Here is a 23,897-nt window from a genome sequence, read left to right on the forward strand (position 1 = left end):
TAACTTGTCCTTTGAGTGAGCTTTTTATCGAAATGTGCAATTGATTGAAAACAGATATCCTTTATTCGGGAAGAAAAGGTAAAAAATCCTTGAATGTTAAAGGGTTAAGGGCATACGATACAGTTTTGATCCTGTATTTACAAGTTGATGAAAATTTGCATATAAGCTATTTTTTACCTAATTAAATCAAATATGTAATAAAAAGTATACCTTCATGTGCTACTTTTTGAGTAAAATGAGGTCGAAATTTTGTATATTTGCTCTAAATTCAGATTTGTGGCCGTAATTTCTTTTTCGAAAGAAAGACATAACTTTTTTGTTATAAAAGATAAACACAAATTGTTTTTTGTTAAATGATCGGTAATTTCTGTATTTTATAAGTATCATAAAAAAATATGCATTATTTATTCAGAAATAACTCATATTTTTCAAATGTTCATGAATTGAGGAAAATACGTCATTTTTTGCTGCATGTTTATCAAAATAAAAAAAAATCCTCTATTTACAGTTTTATAAAATTTTGGTCACATAATCTCCCTGCAAAATGAAACAAATTGCTGTTCTGAAAAATAGGGGTCCATGAACTCGTTTTCAAATTAAATCAGTTTGAATGATAAAAATCAGTCGAAAAATGCACCTTTTCCCGATATGTCAAAGTTTGACGTCGCGAAAATAACATTTTACGTTAGCAACGTCATTACCTCCCCTGTAACTGTATCGTATGCCCTTAAGTTTGTGGGTAAGGAGTTATAAGTTTACGCATCAATAAACACTGAAAAAAAATATCTATTCTGGATTTATATCTTAAACAACCATCCTCTGAAGGTAATGTCACATGTTATTTAGGTCTGATATGAATCTCAGTTACCAAAGCATTTAAAAATAGGGTTTTTCGTTCATTTTTTTGTACATAAATTAGGCCATTAGTTTTCTTGTTTGAATTGTATAACATTTGTAATTTCGGGGCCTTTTATAGCTAACTATGTGGTATGGGCTTTGCTCTTTGATGAAAACTGTGTGGTGACGTATAGTTATAGTTGTTAATTTCTTTCATTTGGTCTCTTGTTGAGAGTTGTCTCATTGGTAATCATACCACATCTTCTTTTTTTATATTAGAAAGTTGTCCAGAAAAAACAATTTACTTTTTTAAATTGTTATTTGGATAGAGAGTTGTCTCATTGGCACTCACACCACATCTGCCTTTATCTATGGTCAACAGGAAGTGCTTGTAGCCAATCATAGTAAAATATTCCTAACTATGTTTATCAAATAAAAATCATACAAAAGTGCAATAACATGGTAGCCCACTTAATCAAAAAGTTTATTTTACACTTGAAAAACATAAAGAATTCCATCTCAAGGACATGAATGAGGAGAGGTCTCATATTACATCTCAATCTGAAATATATTTTTGTCTACTTATTTCTGTTTTTTAACTTTTGTTATTATATTGTTTTTGTAAATGTTATTAGCTTAAATGAGCCTTGTAGGTTGTTAATTTTCTCTTCAGACAATTTTTTCACATTTCATTATTTGTCTTGTATAAGTTTTCCTTTATGTAGATTGTTGTAGAGACCTGTACATGTAGTTGCTTACATCCTTCTCTTTAAATCTTAAGTGCTGTTGTATCGTCATTCATACCACATCTCTTTCCTCTTAATAAAAAAGTTATCATGCTTACGGTAATCAATTATGGATAATTGACATTTATACCACATTTCATAATTTTTGTAATATAAAATAATCTTTTATAGTTGCCAAAGTTGGTAGATATTTGTCTTTCTAATTTTTATACCTCCTCTCCTTATTTTTGTAATAATCTTTTTGGTACATAATTGTCCTATTTGCATACTTACCTTTATGATTATTGTTTATGGAATGAAAGTAGTCTTATTGGCATTTTTATACTTCATTTCATTCATTTGTAATAGCCTTTGGTGGATAGTTGTCCTATTGGAGTTCATATTACATTATACATATCCTTCCCTTTTTATAATTGTTTGTGGAAAGTTGTTTTATTGACATTCATACCACATTTCTAATTTTTATAAGAATGGGAGATAACTCTAGTTATAAAATTACAAACATCTGACAAATTATCATAGATACTCACACAATTAAGATGAAATATTATCTTCCTGTGTAGCCATCTTCAAACGATTCTGTAAAGATAAATTTACAAATAAATAACAGATTAAGTGTCCAAAGTAAGGAAGTGTAATAAACTTAAATTTACAGACACACTTAAAGTCATTCTAAATTAGTCCCACTAGACATCAAAAGTAATCCTAACATTCATTCACAAATCTACTGCTCAGCTTACACACTTTCTTGATATCTTTCTCAAAAACAGAGATAATATCAAAGCAAGTGTAGTACTAGTATAACTACTTCCTACACACCATATATCATAATACATTCAATAGATAAGATGAAAAATATATATATCTATATAATACAAAATATGATACATATAAAGCTTTTACATTTAAAGACATTTTCCTTTTTCATTAACCAAATCAGATTAATCCATTCTAAGTATCCACAAAATCATTGTTACGTAATGCTCCCTGGATGAGGAGAAACAGACGACCAAAACAAGGATAGCATTAAACAAGATAAACAGTTCACTCCAAAAAATTGTTGAAGAAAATGAATTTAAGTAACCCCATGATTTCATTAAACATAATTTAATATTCTGTGTCTATCATGCTTTATTCTAAATTAAGTTAAATCCCTGAAAGACCTTCCTCTCAAAAGATCCTTCTAAATTATTGAAAGTTTTATTATTGCTTAAGGTATTAAAGCATAATATCTAGGTTCCCATTGGACCAGCCATATATACATCTATAGCAAGGGGGATGAGGGTTCAGACGACAATCCTCACAACATTAAGTACTGTTACTGAAGTCAAGAATCAGATTGAAGTTCGATTATATAACAGAAAACAAAAGATATGGGGTATCCATGAAGTCAAGAATCAGATTGAAGTTTGATTATAAAACAGAAAACAAAAGATATGGTGTATCCATATACATGACACAAAATCAGTTCATGCACAACAACAGAAAAAAAAAAGGACACAAAAAGCAAAGGAACAGCGCTTCTTCGTCTCAAAGTCACAATAATTCCAATGGCCCCTAACTAATCCATTGGAGAAAACCCAACTGAGGGCCTCAGCTGTGACCCTCAGGTGATATATTTTCCAACCTTGCTACAGCATGTACAGGTCTAAGCTATAAACCTCACAGGTGATATCTATTCCACCTTTGCATCAAACTTACAGTAACAAATTATTTCATATCATACTGAATCATATGCACTCCATGGAATGCTTTATCATTCTAAACCTACAAGCAATGATAAATAAAAACTTAGTCATGTAAACATTGTTATGGGTAAAGGTGCTTCCATCAAAAACATGATGGTTTCTGTTATTTACTTCAATGTTAACATAAGAGATCAAACAGATAAGTTTCCATGGTAACGTATTGATGGTTAGGTTAAAGGTGTTGATTGAGTAACTAAAATAATATATATCTTCCCTCCAGACAGGGCAATCACAAAACAAATAGCTTTAAATCAATGTTTATTTCTGTTACACTGAACTATATTAAAATATTTTCACAGTGACAGCAACCAAACATAATTGGCATATAAACTATGTAAAGTCCTGTTCCCTGTGTTTTTCTTATTACAGATATCTATAATTGAAGTTTTTACTACTTAAATGAAGCCAACAGGCCTCTCTTACTCCAGGATGTACATTTGCTTGACTAAAATGCTATATTTTTTCAATTGAACTACCTAAAAGAGAAAAAAATCCGAAACATAATTTAGTGTTTTGCCTTTCTTTTGTATTATTTGATAATAAGCAGTTGGTTGAGCAATAAAATGTCATTTATCGATTAAGAATTTCTCAGTAAGGAATTAAAAAATGTTCATCAAACTAAAATAACTTTATATGAACATATATATGGGGATGAGAAGTTTCAAGGAAATCCCTCATAATATGTGAGCAAATATCAAGTCAAAAGTCAGGACTATTAATTCAAGATTCACAACTAGAATGGCAATTGAATATGCAAGATACCGTACAGATGGTTATTTTCGCGGGGTGTACATTTTCGCTTATTATTGCAGATAGAACAAAATCGCAAAATCGCCAAAATAATTTCCGCTAATTTAAAAGTGTACATGCAAAGGTCTTGATGAAAGTTTTGAATTCCGCCAAAATAATAACTGCCAAAATATTTCGTATACCGTACCTTTTAACAATGAAAATCGCAAAATTTTACACCCGCGAAAATAACCCGCTTAACGGTACCATTAATTCAACAGAGTGGCAATATTAACTGTAAAGCAAAGGAGGAAGCTAAGGCGGCCAGAAATTCACAACATTAATGCAATGACAGTTACATCTACCACAAAAGGATAACCCAAAATACCAAACATTCATAGAAACTGTTTCAAAGTTTTCTGCTAGCCAATGCATAAAATTGCAAACCTTGCCTGTTATAGCCAAAGGAATTAACCACAATCTTCATCTCAACCCTTAAATATTAGAAAAAAGTAAATTCACAAAAAAGCTGAACCCCGAGGAAAATTCAAAATGGAAAGTCCCTAATCAAATGGCAAAATCAAACGATAAAACACAGTTCCAATGTCCCCCATGTATACATATTTAATATTTCCAAGGGGGATAACTCTTTTTATAAAAAGTTGATCATCCACCATTATAGAACTTGTCAAGAGATATTGCTGATATTAACATATAGTACTAATATAAGTTTTATAAAAATCTGTCAAGAATTGTGTGTGTGATATGGCTAACAAGATGGACTGATGGACAGGCCAATCAAAACACAATAATCTTTATGGCAAACATTGCAAATTTACCTGTATGGCAAAGGAATGAACCAAGATAAACAAAACTTTAAAGCATGCATTGCAAATTTACCTGTATGGCAAAGGAATGAACCAATACAGTGAATACACAAAAAAATTCATAGAAAACATTGAGTGGCAAAATTACTTGTAAGGAAAAGGACACAACAACAGAGTTAACAGTTTTTCAAAGGAAAGAACCAAGTCAACCAAATCTTCTCTTGAATGGAAAATGTACCTGCCTTTCATAGGACAGATAGGGGTCAATCAAACATTCACATGTGTGGAAAAAATAACCTGTATGGCAGAGGAATGAATCAAAGGTACCCAAAACTCTTTGGCAAACATTACAAAACAGTGACCTGTGTGGCAAAAGAGTGAAACAAACTTGCATAGCAACCTTTGCAAGGTTACCTGTTTTGCAAAGTAGTAAACCACACTGGTACACATCCACCTCATGACAAATGTAAAATCAATACAATCATGTACTAGATGTTCAAAGAATAAAGGCCTATACTTCATTTATATTATTGCAGCCAACTTCAGCATGTTCAGTGATATTTTTTGTATATCAATTCTCAACTTATTTTTTTTTTTCAATTATTTTTATCTGCATTATCATACCAAGAACATGAAGAAACTGCCATCTTCACATATGTAAGATAAATCTGGAATTGACATGTATATTTTGCGGTACGCAAGTGTAGCTGTCAGGTTATATAATTCAATGTAAGAATTCATTATCTACATATACAATCTATGTAATTTTTGTATTCATACTCACTTACGCATTTGATGACTTTTTTGTATTTTACTAAAACATGTTGAACAGTGAATATGCATAGGCGGGTCCAGGGGGGGCCCTGGGGGGCCCGAGCCCCCCTTTCATTGGAAAAATTTGGTTGCTTATATAGAGAATCAGTGAAGCTTGACTGGAGCGGGCCCCCCCCTTACAAGAAGTTCTGGATCCGCCACTGAATATGTACTTCCAAAATATTTTAAACCAACTGTCCAACTACAAAGTTTTATTCCCCTAAATAATTTAGATTTCTTGCTTATCTTAAATATGTGCTCCCCTTTGCCTTCATTATTTATTTCAAGGTGTTTATCAATTCTCTCCTGACAAAATGTTGATTTATCAAGCATCCTCTTCATGGCTGATTTAACTTAAGTATTTGGTTACACTTGGAGTTAATGAGATTTACATTTAAATTACAAGACTTTCACTAAACCTGCTAAAAGGGTAATTTGGGTAACAAAAATATTGGTTTAACAAATGTTTAACATGTTTAACATGTTTAACAGAGTTTTTCCTTTTCTTGAAAAGAATACCTTTACTATAAACATGATAAATGGTTACTGATTGAACCATTCTCTAAAAAATGTTATAGAATCCATGAAACAATTAGTAAGTAATATTACTGACTATACATCTATCACATGCCATTATTTTCAATCCAGTGTTATACCGATTTAGGACATAGACCTATGACGATTATAAAAGATCAAAGCAGCTCCAGAAAAAACCTTAAGGCTCAGACTGTTACCATTATATGATATTTTAAAATGAATATCCTTCACAAGAGTAGAGACTAACTACACTTACCATGAAATATTCAAAAGTCAGTACTTCTGTCAAATGTAGAAAGAACACTTTATCTTCAACTTAATAGCAGACACAGGCAGCTTGAATATATTCAGCCATTGCAAAAAAGTGTTGACAACTGAAGTTTTTCAGAAAAAAAATGTATAAACTACGTGTGCTTGTCTTGTCAGAAAAAATCACTCAACCAGATGGTATATCTCTAGAATCCTTAGTCAATACGGCACCACATATCATAAATATACAAACAAAATCTCAAAATTATTGCACAGTCAGGTTTTTATTCCACATTGAGGAGGAAGATAAGTTTGAACACCTTACATCATGTACTTAATTTGACTAAAATGAAAGATAGCGGTACACTGGGTGAAGCATTATAACAATTTGGCATGAAGCCCTGCCACATCAGTACAATGTGTATGTCCCAGTCCCAATTAAGTCACAAGCCTGTAGTTCAGTGGTTGTTCTTTTTGTTGTGTATACTTATCATAATTGTTTTTCATCATTATTTTGTACATAAATTAGACCATAAGTTTTCTCATTTGCATTGTTTTACATTTGTCAGATGGATTTTGCTCATTGTTGAATTAAGGCCATACAGTGACCTTAATAATAGCTGTCAATTTCTGTATCATTTGGTCTCTTGTTGAGAGTTGTCTCATTGGCAACATATAACATCAAATCTTCTTTTTATATGTTGAACATACTTATATGTTAGTTCCTTATCTTTGAGGAGTTACAGCAAATCTGTTGAAAGATATATTGCAGGATTTTTTTGTTTTATTGAACTACATGCACAAATAAACAAGAAAATAGATAAATGAAAAGTCAAGGGCTCCACCTACCGTAAGAATATAAGGATTAATTTGATGTATCTTAAGCATGTTTAGAAGCAACTCAAATGAACCTTTTTTTATGACAAAGGATGCCTACAAATAGACAGACAAACAGATTGATAGACTAAATGAAATGGTTACTGGAAATTCCATATAGGGCCCTCAGACATAGATGCTGAGAAAAAGGGACCTCTGCCCTCCCCTTTATGGAGCAACATATATGGTTAGTGCATACTCTCCTAATGGTTACTAGTTTGGTGGCACCCACTTTTTTTTTAAATTATGGATCTGCATCTGTTACTAGAATAAATGTTATCACATAGCCTTTTAACAGATAAGTGATAGTGTGTAATCACATAATATACTTTAGCTACATATGTCATGTATTCACCATAAACAGAAACAGACAATAGTAAGATTTCAGACAGTCAGCTGCCAGGGATGGCTATAATGTATAAACAGTGTCATTATTTGACACACTCAATCATTCTTAAACTGATAATTCTGACACTTATCAAATTTGATGTGACAAAATTCTACCTATTGTCCAGCAAAAAATGACTGTTGTTAGCCATTGACTTGTTTCTGAATGACCAATTCTACAAATAGAATAGGAGGTTTAAATGCCTTTTACCAGACCAGAGACTACACTCAGGGTAAATTTGTACAGTCATTATTATAGATTACCCTGACATGTGTTGATTATAAACAGACTTTAAGAAAGGACACTACAATCTAATTATCTAAAACATCATTAAAATCAACTAGCTAACGTTAACCAATAAGTCTTGTGTTACCATTAATAAACGCATGCATTTATTTCAATTATCTAATTGTTATGTCATGACATGGTTAGATTACAGAGTATTTTACTCTTTGTCCATGTTTTATAAACTTTATCATATCCTGCAAATAATTTTTGCCTTAATGAAGTAAAAGTACAAAGTTATAATCTGAATCTGTTTGCTAGTATTCTCAATAATGGCACTTAGAAACATGCCTAAAATGACCATGCTTTACACATAAGTTTTGATGCTGTTTGTAAAATGACAAACTTGTGTTTCTAAACAGATATTAAAATAAGCATTCCTTTATCTTTGACTTTCTCCTATTTATTTTTCTTTAAAGTTAAGCTAAAACAATTCTTGTGTAATCAGATAAAATTCCATAATTCTAAATGAATAATATTTAATACTTACTTAAGATCATGTAACTAGATTTCTTTTCTTCTTCTGTACCAAGAAAATCTTAATCCATTAACTGTTTATTATCATCCTAGAAAATGAAGATTAATCCAGATGTTAAAATTCACACTTGAACCAATCAATCTCTTTCTCTTCTTTGTTAGAACATTGGCAGAATTAACTAATAATATTTCCTGTAGTGAAAAAAAAAATCTATTTTTCTACTCTTTGACAAAATAATCATGTGTAGTAACAGTTTTCCTTTACTATAAAGGGTGTATAAATATTTGTGTGAAAAATCAGCAAACAAATATTGACCCTGGAAGAAACCAAACTAACTTGATTAATGAACTGTTTACCTAACTGTGGAAAAATACCCACAAATCTTTGTGTGTGTGCATCATTCCAAAATCTTTAGAGTGCAGTTGCCATGGTAACTGATTACCAAGGTACTCCACACACAATGATTGATGCTAACCTGCTGTGATTTTTGAAGTTTTATCAATTTGTGATAATTTGCCTAATCCACTTGACCTGGCTTGACCTCTATTGATTATTAATGGTAGATTTTTTTTATCTCTAAATTTCTTTAAAATAATGAATTCATAAAACAAGAAAACCAATATCAATATGATTTTCATTCATTTCATTGACAACAGATTCTTTAAAATTCACTCTTTTTTAATTTAAATTATAGCTGCTTTTATTCATACCAAATGAAATGTATTTTCTTGCATGTATATGCCTTATTAATCAAATAAAACATTCATGAATAATGATGTCACGCATAAATGGGTATGACCTTATTTATCATTAAAAAAGAAATTCAACAAAACATGGGTTGGCCTTTTTCTTTTATTTCTCAGAAAAGATATAGTGATTATTACATTTAATGAATTTAAATATTTTTTTCTTGAATAATTACTGACATTGTACTGGACAACAAATTACTGATTTCTAAAATTTAGGCATAAAATCAAAATATTATTTTATTTGTTGTAAAAAAGTTTTTGTTTTTGATGTAAGCAGGTTAGTGCGTGTGTAATAATGGGTTCAACTCTTCCCTTTTTCTTTTTTTTTAATTTGACCAGCGTTCTTTTATCTGACACATTACAATCCAGTTGTAACCAAAATGTGTCTGTAGAAAGTTTAGATTTTTTGGGGAAATGTATTGTTTATTTACTATAACTTTGCACGTATGACCAAAAATGGTAATTTTTGTCGTCCCCTTTTTAAATATCAACATCTTTTAAGAGTTAAAACAAGAATGTGTCCATAGTACATGGATGCCCCAATCCCACTATCATTTTCTTTGTTCAGTGGACAGTGAAATTGGGGCAAAACTCTAATTAATTGGCATTAAAATTAGAAAGATCATATCATAAGGAACATGTGTACATGTACTAAGTTTCAAGTTGGTAGGACTTCAATTTCATCAAAAACTTTAACTTGGAGAGGGACAGACAGACAGATGCACAGACCAGAAAACATAATGCCCATGGGGCATAAAAAAGTAGGAATTGGTCAGTGATTAGAGCCAATTATCAAAATATGGTCATATATTTATATATATAATCATATATGTATAAAAAGATAGATTGTCAAAGATATGACCATGAAAAAAGAAGAAATTAATATTTCAGCAAGTTAGTTGACCAAGACACCCAACAAAGCAATTATTTGACACTGCAAATTATTTCTAAATTAATATAATGATCCTTTTCAATTTGTTTGAAAAAGTTTAACATGAATGTCTCTCTGATGTCTTTCACCCTTCTTTTCCAACTTTTGATTTCTTGACATTTGCCTGACAGCTTATAAGTACATTTTGTTATGAGTAATAACTTTCAGTGACATGCCCTTAAAAGTAGTAGAAACCTAATAATAAATTCTAGGAAACAAGCAATTACGGAACATATATACGTCAGTAAAACATAGAAACCAAAGTATTTGCTATGTAAACCTAGAATTATTACTTCTAACAGACGGTATCCAGTTAATTTTTGTAGACTAGACATTAAATTACAAATTACAACACAGCAAATTTTCGTTTACAGCAATTTTTGGGGTAAAAATTGGTTATTTTTGTTACTTGTCCTGTAACGTAATTGCCACAATTTTTTCTTGTAGCATCTTCCAAGAAATAAATTGGATATTTTCCTTACTTGTCTAACATAATCACTGAATGATATGTAAAGAAACAGACTAGAAATGTTCTTTCCAGTTTTATAACTCAATCAGAGATCTAGTGAAGCCAACAAAATGTCTTTCACCAGAATGGATCAAGTATTACTATTTCACAGGCAAATAACAAGTGTTTTGGGAAACTCATCGAAAATAAATCAAACTTGATGAAGCAGAAAAATGCTGACTGCCTTTATCCTCTTACCGGTGCATTACGTTTGCGCGCATTACCATTACATTTGCGCGCAAAAATCATTACGTTTGCGCGCAGCTTTTGATTACAATTGCGCGCATTTTTTTTACAGGTAAACTCAGGTAAATACAGGTAATAACACTTATTTATTTATAATTTGTTCAATTATTTATAAGTATAAGTACTCAATCCTGTTAGTCATAGTCCCCTGCTCACCAACGATGAGATGGAAGTGGGATTTCGAGCAAGATAAGTCCGTTTTATTATGCACAAGCACTATACATCCTAGAAATATAATACATATGAAAATGTTAAAATGTTAAAACATAGCTGTTATCTTTAATAAAGTTAAAAGTATTGATAAATTCATTACTTTAAATGTCGGTACGTGCCGAAACTCCATGTTTGTACCTTGGTGTAACTTCACAAACTAATTTGAATTATTTACTAATTTTTAGAACGAACACTATAAGTTGAAACACTTTTCATCCTGAAATATTCACAATGAACAATATATAATTTGACTTAGGAAAGGTTTTCAAAATTAATAATTGATAGTCATATTTATTATGAAAATAAAAATAATATATAGTCAATTACAATTTGATTTAATTTTTATTTATATTTTTACCTGAGTTTACCTGTAAAATGAGTGCGCGCAAATGTAATCGAAAGCTGCGCGCAAACGTAAAACATTTTAATCCCCAAATGCGCGCAAACGTAGTGTGCCCCCTCTTACAAATGCAAAATGTCATTTTATTTTAGTCAAATATAGATACAAACAGCATTTAAAAAGCCTTAAAATTTAAAAAAATGTTAATGTAGAAGCTATGAAAATGTGTTTGTGAGGAGATTCAAAATATTATTCACAATATGAATATACTGGTTAATACAAGTATTAAAGCTTAAATTCCTGATGATTTCCATTATTCTATCATTTGTTTTAGAAATTGATGACTGGGCCAAATATATAATATTTAATCAGGATTTAGCTTAAATTCCTGATCATATTTCCATTATTAGTCTTCTTGTTTCTAAAGGCCTTGGCCACAAACTGTTGAAAACTGCCACCAAAATAAATTCGTGATATACAGATATATACAACTGTGGTTAAGTTATACATCCTACCGGTATCACCACCAGGCCTTGCGGTCATAAAACTTTCGAGCACGATTTTTGTACTCAGACTCAAGAATCAACCAATCAAAAAACTGGATTTTGTGTTTTGAGCACTTTTTTGTGCTCGGAGTACTGAGTAAAGTTTTATGACCGAGAGCCCAGAAAAGTAGTCAAAATTATTATTTTCGTGATAAGAATGCACAATTATAACATCATCATGACATCCTAACTATTGGAGCTTGGGTGTAAAATGAGAGTCAATAATAACACTTCCATGCTCAGAGCTTGTTCATTTTGTTATTTTTTTCACTCATCAGATTATCTTTGATCGAAATATTTTCTATTTAAATATTAATGTTACATTTCATGCAATTTGAGGTACAATATGATCACATGAAATAGTTCTGATTTCTAAGTTCTGGAACTGATATTTAGTAACTTTCTTCCTGGTCACAGTGGTGTCTTAAATCTTAGATATGGTGCTTAAGTTAAAATGTATTTGAAACTGAACACTACACTTAAAAGGAAGAGAAGTATAGTTTAACATGCTTGCATAAAGCTTGATATCAAATATCAGGAAGTTCTGATTTGAAATGTAGAAAAATTCATGCAGGCCATTTATATGTGTACAAATATCAGAATATAATGGTATTTGTATTTGATGAGTGATGAAAATGAAAAGCAATCCTATGGTCTAGCACAGTCATGTAAAGCTTGATACCATCTCTGACTTGTAGGTCCTGAAAACAGGGCGACACATTTTGATGAACTGGAATGCAGTCTCTGAGAATGCAGTATGACCGACAAAGGAAAACCAGTATACCCCTCCTTTTGTGTGGGGAATAATTTCAATCCCTCATTTAAATGGATTAAATCTAGTTTATGGAATCATTTGCATGGAAACTATATGGGAGAAATAAATTTATAATTTGCATGTTAAAATATTCTTTCACTATTCATAAGAAGATGTACATGTGGTATGAGTCAACTCTCGATCTTGTGGGTAGGACTTCACTATGTAAATAGATCACTGCAACATATTTGGTGGAGGCATCACTGTATATAGGAAAGATCACAAGTTCTACATACTACCGTATGGTTCCTCTACAAAGGGGGTTAAAGATACAGAGGTAAGGTAAGGTAAGGATCCAAATGTCTGAAAATAATCTTGAAAATTTGTCGACAGAGGTGAATTAACATGTAGATGTTAAAAATATTTTCTCCTCAATGAAATAATCATGCATGTTTCAAGGAATTTCCCAAGTTTTACATTGTACTGGTACTATGGCTCATCAATTATGCATACCTCTACTTTGCTCATGCTATGACAGAATTCTGTAATTTATAAGGTAAACATTATCTACTATACTGACCAAAGGAAAGATGACCATCCTATCTTGTCTATAAATGACATAGCTCTATATATAATAAGATAAATCAGTATAAGAGATTAAAGATTTCCTTAATCATTATTTGTCCCAATTTCCCACTTATTTTGACACTTTTAAAGCTTGTTAACCCTCCCAGCTGGATACATTACCTGACAGGGGTCCTAGGTCAATTATATTACACAGGTGAATAGAAATGAACAGGTAAAAAGTCAAATTTGAGTAAAGTGATTGGCAGTGTATTACAAATATCACACTCAATATGTCAAAAGATTTCACCTGTTTTGACAAACACTATACATTATAACTTTTAACAATTGCCAAGTTGAAGTGTTAGGTTATCTTGAATTTCAGAGTTCAGCTTTCAAATTTTTACAACTTCAAATAAGCAACAATTTTTTAAACAAAGTTATCATTTCTTTAGGATCGTATAATACCAAAGAATTAAGTTTCCTTTATTTTGTAACTTGTCTGACTTTTCACTTACTGCTAATCAGATAATTCAATTGTTTTTTTAGAAGTTCATTTAATTATAATTCACAACTTTTTTTAATAATAAGACATATATCTACTTTAAAACAGTGAGATGAACATGTGACAAAATAGACTTTTGAAATTTCTAGGAATACTGTCATGTAATCTTTTCAAAGTCATTAATCCCCTATAAGACAAGAGTCACTTTGTATTATCTGATACATGTAATCAATTTGTTCAAGTTTGTCTTTAACTTTTCCACTGACACTTACGTATTTTCTTTCATTAAAGCAACTAACATAAGTCCGAGACCACAATTATTTCGTAGTGCATTTCTTTTAGAACATAAACGAAAATTTTAAAAATCCCAACTGCGCTTTCTCAATGAAATTTTTAAAAGTGTATTGTACTACTTTTGGGTTAAATTATATCAAAATTATAGAAAACTTCATCGGCTCTAACTCAAAATATGGACATTTTTTTGTTTAGGGCGTCTTGAAATCTTTTGACAGCTTCCGAAGTGCTAATTTTTAACCTTTTTCAGCTGGACCAAATAACTACTTTTCTTTAAAATTCTGGACCCAAATTTTTTACAGTGTTAATTCACCCCCCTACTTGCAATTTGAGGCATTAAACATGGAGAAATAAATTTGGAAGGGGTATAAAAATTAATGGCAAGTAACCTACTGTCAACACTAGGGACTATATTCGTGGACAACGAAAATCAAGGGACGACAGTTGTAGTCTTGGACCATTAATATCCACAAAAAGGGTATATTCAATTTGCACACACTCCAAGATACAAATGACCACTATATATCGGTTCTACTAGTCTGCATGATTGTGTTATTATTTTAGTTACCTACAATAATATATCACCATCATTAGATTAATGAGAACAATATGTCTTGCCATTGTCACTGACACCCTGACCATAAGGCTTGTTTAATATATCATTTGTAAGTAGTACATGTACTTTCTATAAAACATGATAAACCTTGTCTTCCTCTGACCAGATTTTCCTCTCCTAGGCAGATTATTATAATTAAATAAAGTCAACAAAGTGAAAAGGTATCCTTCAAAACCAACCTGGTGAATTTACGAGAAGGTTTTATTTTCTTTCTCCTGAATCGTTATTGTTATGTACAAGTGTAACTTTATGTCCACTGTAATTAATTTTGTCATATGAAAGTTTTGGTTATCGTCTGTTAAAGTCATTAAGTCAAATGGCTATCCTGCTATAAGAGATTAACATAGCATATGTTCTCTAAGGTCACATAGTAAATACTTTTATATGATTTATATGTTTTATTTTTGTAAACAAAGAGTTGGAGAATATTTGGAGATTATTTAGGTCAGTTGGAGAATATTTGGAGAATATTTAGGTCAGTTGGAGAATATTTGGAGATCATAGGTATATATAAGAGCCCTCTGTTTTTAGTGTTAGGATGAAATTGAAGTTGAGAAAGGAACTATACATTATGAAACGTTAAAAAGATTTTATTATTGTGGTCAGTTTTTAGCCGATTTTGGGAGATATTATAGATTCTTAGAAAGTTGTGTCATTACTATTCAACTGTATGCATTTTTGATATTTTGTCCGCTCAGACTGTTGCGTGGTTTAGAACACTATGCCTGTGGCGTTTTTCTTTGGGGTGCACAGTATTGGACACTGTTGCCGATTTTGATGCGGAATTGTAATGAAATCCATTTGTGATGTGTGAAAGTAATGTGCCAATGAATATATGAACTATACATTTTGTAAACTGTATATAATGTAAATTGTGTCCTGGAATGGAGTTTTAATAAATAGATTAGTGAATTTACTTGTGTATTTCTTGACAACAATACTACAGATTATTGGATTATTTAGTTCTTGAATTTTCTGTGATTTCATAATACCCGGCCTGACCAGAAAGTTTGATGTAACTCGACCGCCATGGCATTTTTGGTGTCAGAAGTGGGATCCAACAAGAACAACTAGTGGGTTTTAATATTCAACATATGGACTACCAGATATAACTTTTGGATGTCCTTTAATATATTTCTGAACTGTAAGTGTTTCATCATGTTATTTTTATTTTTGTGATTATTTTAAATACGTAATTATGGGCCGTACAAGGAAAACCAGAAATAGAAGTCTTTCACCTGCTCAATCTGTGTCTGTAGTGCGAACACCAATTTCATCTACACCTCATGAACGCAGAGATTTGCCTGAAACGAAATCACAAGTAACACCGTCGAAATTCTTTGGAGACGTTGGGGAAGATTTTGAAAGCTGGATTAAAATATTTGATAGGATCAGCCGAGCCAATCGTTGGAGTGATGGCAGGAAGGGAGAAATGTTGCCTGCGTACTTGAGGGGAAGAGCTGCTGACTATTTCGAGGATTTGGATAGTGAAATTCAAAATGATTTTGATACAGCTGTGCAAAAGTTAAAGCAAAGATTTTGCCCAAAAGAACTTGAACGTATGTACTATAGGGAGTTATTTCAGAGGAAGCAAATTTCTGGTGAAAGTGTTGAAGATTACGGAAATGCAATCTTAAAACTGGCAAGACGGGCACATGGAGGCGTGTCACTTGACGAGCATGACAGGTTAGCTATGGAACACTTTTTGCAAGGACTTCATCCCAGTTTTAGACGATTTGTTATGATGAGCGACCCCCAGAGCTTTGAGCAGGCGTTTCGAATTGCCAAACGGGAAGAGTGTAATGAACGGCTTACACGCATAGAAGAGGTGAGTACTGCTTGCGCAGTAAATGCAGTGTCCGCTGATGCAAGTGTTATTCAAAAACTTGAAGATGTAACTAAAAAATTAGATATTCTGGAGAGAAAAATGAATAGTGTAAGTGTTCAATCATATCCAGAGCAGGGTAGTACAACCGAGTTCGCACAAGGAAATCCTAGAGGAAGTGGTTTAAGGTCAGAAGATGGAAAGCCGATATGTCATTACTGTCATAAAATAGGCCATATTGAGCGGTACTGCTATTCTAAACAAGGTGTACAATAACAGCAGAGAGGAGGTGGACAAACTGGTTTAAACTAAGACCGGCTTCCTTCATAGAGGGGAAGGCGGCCACTTGTGTAAATAAAAATCCCTCGTTTTTGAATAGGACTGATGTTCAACATTTCCAAAGTGATTGTGTAGATAATTTAGATTTTAATGATACAATAAAAATTAATTCTATTATTCCTGATAATGTGCAAGGAATTAAAATAAAAGGAAAAGTTTTCATGCGAGACGCAACCTTGTTAATTGACACAGGAGCAGTTGTTTCTTTAGTCAACAAAAATATGGTGCCAAATATTGAACTTTTAAATGTTAAACCGAATTATAAACACATTGTTTCGGCAACCGGCCAGCCTCTTAATATTACTGGAATTCTTGAATGTGAAATTAGTGTTAATTCGGAAGTGTCCGTGCACAATATGTATGTTGTCGATAATTTACTGTATGATGCTATCATTGGGACTGATATTATGAAACGAATTGGAATAGTTATTGATATGAAAGATGAAGCAGCTTACTGGAATAATGTGTATGTAAAGTTTACAGGAAGTGGTGATCAAAATAGTGTCCCATCAAGTGCTTTGTTCAGGATGAATTTAATTAAAAAAATAGATGTAAATTGAATGATTGGAATTGTTGAACCAAGTGTTAATTAACTTCTAAATAGAGAGTTTTACCGGCAAAAGTTTGGTTTGTGACAAAGATGTTGTGTTTTAAGTGTTGAATCAAACTTCAAAACCAGTTACTAAACTATTCAAGGATACAAACATTGGTACATTTGAGGAAATGGATGAGCTTTCTGATGAGGAACCACTACCAGAAGACCCTTATACAACATTTTCGCTAATTTTACATAGTGATGTTTCGGACAATGAAATTTTAATAGATGGAGAAAAACATTTAGATAATTTGGACAAAACGTTTTGTGATATCTCAAATAACTTCCAACTTGTTAAGAACAGTGCCAATAAATCTGAAGACAAAGAAGACGACACTGGTGATGACATTATTTCTATATCAGATACTTTGACATTTGGAGATATGAATAGTTCTTCTCATGTTATTACAGATGAAACAATTATAACTATTATCGTTGATTAACAAAGAGACTTTTCTTATTTCAATGGGGTAAAAGAAACAGTACGTGGAAGCCATATCCCATATCCAAACAGATTGAATTCAGAGAAAAATGACTTTTCCGCCTTGGCAGCTATAATACCGTTAGTGAAGTCAATGAACATTCAAAATATTAAAACAAAAGATTTACAAGTGCAGACAATTTATAATGCCGTGTTTATGCTGGATTTTATTTGTACAATTAATCTGTTTTATTTATTAAGTTTTAATATAGAAGTAAGAGTTCGATGACTGAGGTCAGTCATCATTTAGCGGGGAAGGAATGTACAAGTGTAACTTTATGTCCACTGTAATTAATTTTGTCATATGAAAGTTTTGGTTATCGTCTGTTAAAGTCATTAAGTCAAATGGCTATCCTGCTATAAGAGATTAACATAGCATATGTTCTCTAAGGTCACATAGTAAATACTTTTATATGATTTATATGTTTTATTTTTGTAAACAAAGAGTTGGAGAATATTTGGAGATTATTTAGGTCAGTTGGAGAATATTTGGAGAATATTTAGGTCAGTTGGAGAATATTTGGAGATCATAGGTATATATAAGAGCCCTCTGTTTTTAGTGTTAGGATGAAATTGAAGTTGAGAAAGGAACTATACATTATGAAACGTTAAAAAGATTTTATTATTGTGGTCAGTTTTTAGCCGATTTTGGGAGATATTATAGATTCTTAGAAAGTTGTGTCATTACTATTCAACTGTATGCATTTTTGATATTTTGTCCGCTCAGACTGTTGCGTGGTTTAGAACACTATGCCTGTGGCGTTTTTCTTTGGGGTGCACAGTATTGGACACTGTTGCCGATTTTGATGCGGAATTGTAATGAAATCCATTTGTGATGTGTGAAAGTAATGTGCCAATGAATATATGAACTATACATTTTGTAAACTGTATATAATGTAAATTGTGTCCTGGAATGGAGTTTTAATAAATAGATTAGTGAATTTACTTGTGTATTTCTTGACAACAATACTACAGATTATTGGATTATTTAGTTCTTGAATTTTCTGTGATTTCATAATACCCGGCCTGACCAGAAAGTTTGATGTAACTCGACCGCCATGGCAGTTATATCAAGGATTTGTAAAGTATAGTTACTTGGTTATATTTGCTTCATCATTTCATATACATGTACATTGTAGTTCAAAAATGAATCTCTTTATCATTTACAAGTTTTTTTATATATGTTATAAAACCTCAGAGTAAAACAACTTATTTATATGTTAAAATTTTATTTAATATGGTTGGAAAATTAAATTTTACAGAAAAAAATAACCTAATTACCTTTTCACAGTATAGTGCTGTCAACTGAACTTTTAACACATGCTATCGTTCCAATGTGATCTCAGAGTCCTAATCCTGAAAATAAATACAACTATTTCCTGAGTCCATAATTTAGCATGTTCCCTAGGGGCAGATTAACCTCACAAACATAATTAGCTATTAATTCATAACTCTTGGGTTAACAGTGTGATAACATTCCTTTGATATATCTTGTTAAACAACTTTATAACATATTAATTACCATTTTTATCTTACACTTAATTGTTTATTTGAAACTGATAAGACCTGACCTAAGAGATAACTAAATAAGGTTTATTTTGAAGAAAAAAAATTATTAAAAATTATATTTGATCCAGCCCATTTGATCTAGTTTATGATAATAAAATTAAAAGGAAATTATTTAACCAATTCATACTATCAAAGCATATAATTCATTTACTGAAAACATTTCAAAGACGATAATGAATTGAAAGTATCATTCAAATATGTTAAAATCATAAATTTACTACGATCAAAAGTATTTTAAAATAGAAACTTTAATTAAAAAATCACTTCCAAAAATAGAAATCAACCTTGACTTTTCCACTGCTAAAGTAAATAAAGAATGACCAATGTTTCCTTATTTACAGCAGACACTCTTCAAAGGGTAAAGAGAGATTTTATTGCACCAACTTTCAATTTAAAGATTAAGTACAATGTATCCATAAATATGTAATTTATAAAATACTCAACTACTTTTGCCACATATTGTAAGAATAACACTATAAAAATTCTTAAACTTTTCAATATACACTATACCTCTCTAACTGTTTCCTATTTCCAAAATTGCAACAGAAGTTGACCAGTAAAGTATCCTTTGTTCTGACTTTTCCAGAAAGTTTTAGTTAATAAATAAATTTTATAAGTTCAAATATTTTCAGGTTCATGTTTGTGAAACATATTTTGGTCATTTTTAAATTTCAAACATGCATCAATACTTCAAATTCTCTAAATTGTATTTTAAATCATAAATTCTTTTTACCTTAAAAGTAATCTACATCTAAATTCACCTTATACAATGCACCATGTGTGGTCCTATTAATCCAATACCCACATAAGTTTCTTATCACAACACCACCCCTTTATCTCGTATCGATTATTAATCAGGGAAAAGCTTAATGTTAGAGTTTCCTATGTCTTAACATAGATCAATAGCCAACAGTTTCTACAAACCCATCTCAGCTGTCAGTCTTAATTTTACGGGATCAAAAATCTATCTGACAGTGAAATTGACGTCCATTATTGGACAGTAAATTTCCGTTGATGTTAGTTATTAAAAGTTATAATTATCCTGTCTAATTATCTTTTACTGTCGTAGTTTATTGGGAGAAAAACAAACCCTGGTGGAACAAAAACTGTTAGCGAGCAATGTCAATATAAAGATTGGCAATTCATGCAAGATTGTCTTAATATGGCTAATGTAATTTCTTAATAAGAAAACAGATAATAATATTAAATATGTCGTCTCCCCATCAAAACCAATTTTTCAAAAAAATAAGACACTTAAAAATACAAGTACTAGATAGTGTGGTATAATGTGAATTTTACTCTAAAATTGTGTAAATATAAGAATGTTTGTATTATTTTAAAATATGTGTTTTTAACAAGTACTTTTGTTTCTTTTGTCACATTTAAGACTTGTCCTTTGTCTTAATTAGGTCTTTCCACTTTTCCGTGGAAAGACCTATTGGATTTCTTCTGATTATTAGGTCTTTCCACTTTTCCGTGGAAAGACCTATTGGTTTTCTTCTGATTATTATTTTTTTTCTTCCGCCTAATTTTCTTTCCTTCGCTAACTTTTTGTTTCACAAGATGTCACGGTAAACGGACAGAAAGTCACAGGACAAAAAGTCACAGGACATAAAGTCACAAATTTGGTAGGACAAAAAGTCACAGGACAAAAAGTCACAAATAATACGTTGACAATTTTCTGAAAATGTTGGAGAAATATCTTGAAATATTTACTTTTTAATACATATATCCATATTAAAGTTTAGGAAATGTGTCATTATATTTGAAAAATAAAGATTTATTTATTTTTAATCGTGCAAAAGAAAGATTTATTGGCACCATGAAGCCATTTAAGTGGCATGCCACTTTGACATCTTGTATTTTTAACAATTATTTAATCATCTTTGATATTTTTTTGATAGATGTTGTTTATAAAGTTGGTTTATATACAATAGTTAAAAAAAAATACAATTTTTTTTTTGTAGAAATAAGAGTTTTTTTATTCAAAGAAAATAATCAGAAAAAAAGAATTGTGACTTTTTGTCCTGTGACTTTTTGTCCGTGACTTTTTGTCTGTGACTTTTTGTCCTGTGACTTTCTGTCCTACATTCGATGTCACTTAGATATTTTGTATATGATATCTAAGAGTTAATACGCTTTTGAAACTGACACCGCGTAACTAAAATCTTTTCCATGTAAGAGTTATCTCCCCGAACACTGTTTTTCTTGTTATCGCGTAATCTTCATAACCGTATAAGAAACCGACAAATTTATTTTTGCAAATTGCTCATTACATCTTCAGGATGTGCTGTTTTATTTTGAACGAAGCCGTATAGAGATTCCATATGAGAGTTATTTCCCCTTTTGTATTTGAAATTTTGAAATGTATTTTAAACTGGAAAACCATAAGTGATAGAGACCTAGGGTCTTTTGATTTGAGATCCTTGGTCCAAAAAAATGAAAATTAGGTCAAGGTCATATTCTAAATTTTGATTTTGGCTTATTTTCACTCATTTTCATTAACCTTATCAGATATCGACAAATTATTTTTACTAAATTGTTAGTTGCGACATGTCGTAACATAATAATTTTGGTTGAAAGGGTGCGTAGACAATAAATGGGAGTTTTAGCCCCTACCACATCTAAAATTATGCGTAAAGTGATATTACTTATTAACCATACATATTAGAGACCTAGGGTCTTTTGATTTGAGATCCTCAGTTTGTGACCTTGAAATTGAGGTCAAGGTCATAGGTAAATTTGGCGTTTTAGATTATGACCTTTGGTTAAAATTCATATCTATACATCATAAAGCCATAGGAACTGACATTTTAGACTGATTTTTAATATTTTAATATCAAAATAGATATTTACTGGTGGAAAGACCTTCAATTGTTCTCTGAACAATTGGTTTTTAATTTTATTTTTTTTTCTTCCGCCTAATTTTTTTCCTTCGCTGTTTTTTTGTTTCACAAGATGTCGCTTAGATTTTTGGAATATGATATCGAACAGTTTATACGCTTTTGAAACCAACTCTGCATAACCGAATACTTTCCCAAATAAGAGTTATCTCCCTGAACACTGTTTTCCTTGTTATCTTTAAGGCTTCGCAACCGTATAAGAAACCGATGAATTTATTTTTCCAAATTGCTCGTTATATCCTCAGGATGTTCTGTTTTATTTTGACCGAAGCCGTATATAGATTCCATATGAGAGTTATCACCCCTTTTATGTTTGATATATGAATATGCATTTCTAACTGGTAAACCATAAGTGATAGAGACCTACGGTCTTTTGATTTGAGATCCTTGGTTCAAAAAAATGAAAATAAGGTCAAGGTCAAAGGTCAAGGTCATATTATAAATTTTTTTATTTTGGCTTAATTTTACTTATTTTCAAAAGCCGTATAACTTATCGACAAATTAGTTTTACTAAATTGTTAGTTGCGACATGTCGTAACACGTAAATTTTAGTCGAAAGAGTACGTAGACATTTGATGCCAGTTTTGACCCCTTTTATTTCTAATATTTGTTGTAAGGTATTACAACTCATTAACAATATATTGTAGAGGCCTAGAGTCTTTTGATTTGAGGTCCTTGGTTGATGACCTCGAAATTGAGCTCAAGGTCATAGGTAAATATAACGTTCTAGATTTTGACCTTTGCTTTTACCTCATATGTATACATGATCAAGACATGGGACTTTTTAAATTAGGTTGCAATCAATGTGATCTAGAAAAAGACAATCAGAAGTGACCTTTTGTAAACCGGAAGTAGCTATATTTTATACTTAATTAATGAAAAAGTATATAGAACCATATATTTTTGGAATCAGTGCTAAGTAAACAATAAAAATTTACCGGAAGTAACATATTTTAAACCGGAAGTAAAAAATGGTCTCCCTAATTTATATCTTTTTGTATAGAAACCATATATTTTTGGAATAAGCGTCAATAAGCTGTCATTTGACGCTAAAATTGACATTTAAAATCAAATTTTAATATTTTCATATAAAAAAAGGTCTTAACTGGTGGAAAGACCATCAATGGTTCTCTGAACAATTGGTTTTTAATTGTTTTTAATTTTGTTCCTCTTATTTTCCATTGAAAATTAAAAGTTGGAAAAATGAATTTAAACCATGCCCTATGTATATTTTTGTTTCTGTCCACGTATAGGAACTTTAACTGTGATTGACTTTAGTTGTATCATGATTCTTGTATACAAAGAATTGGTGTTGAAGGCAGATCTTTGATAATCTCTGTTTAATTTTATGCAACTTGCTTTGACACATTGTATTTATAGACACCTCACTATTGTTGATTACAGTTG

The 23,897-nt window shown here is 31.2% G+C and overlaps 1 protein-coding gene across 2 annotated transcripts in view; it reads right to left on the reverse strand.

Moving 5' to 3' along the window:
• The window catches only part of LOC139512814 (fibroblast growth factor receptor 2-like), a 60,952-nt gene that overhangs the window by 28,116 nt on the left and 8,939 nt on the right, over positions 1-23,897 (reverse strand). The window contains exons 4-7 of one of the 2 annotated variants that reach the window (XM_071300735.1): positions 20,098-20,160; positions 19,300-19,374; positions 8,526-8,601; positions 2,114-2,162 (exon numbers count right to left, since the gene is read on the reverse strand). The gene's annotated coding sequence lies outside the window, so the exon portion shown is untranslated. The remainder of the gene's footprint in view (positions 1-2,113; positions 2,163-8,525; positions 8,602-19,299; positions 19,375-20,097; positions 20,161-23,897) is intronic. The other variant, XM_071300734.1, reaches the window with a different exon arrangement.

This window comes from Mytilus edulis, chromosome 2 (genome assembly GCF_963676685.1).
Source record: "Mytilus edulis chromosome 2, xbMytEdul2.2, whole genome shotgun sequence".
Classification (NCBI taxonomy): domain Eukaryota; kingdom Metazoa; phylum Mollusca; class Bivalvia; order Mytilida; family Mytilidae; genus Mytilus; species Mytilus edulis.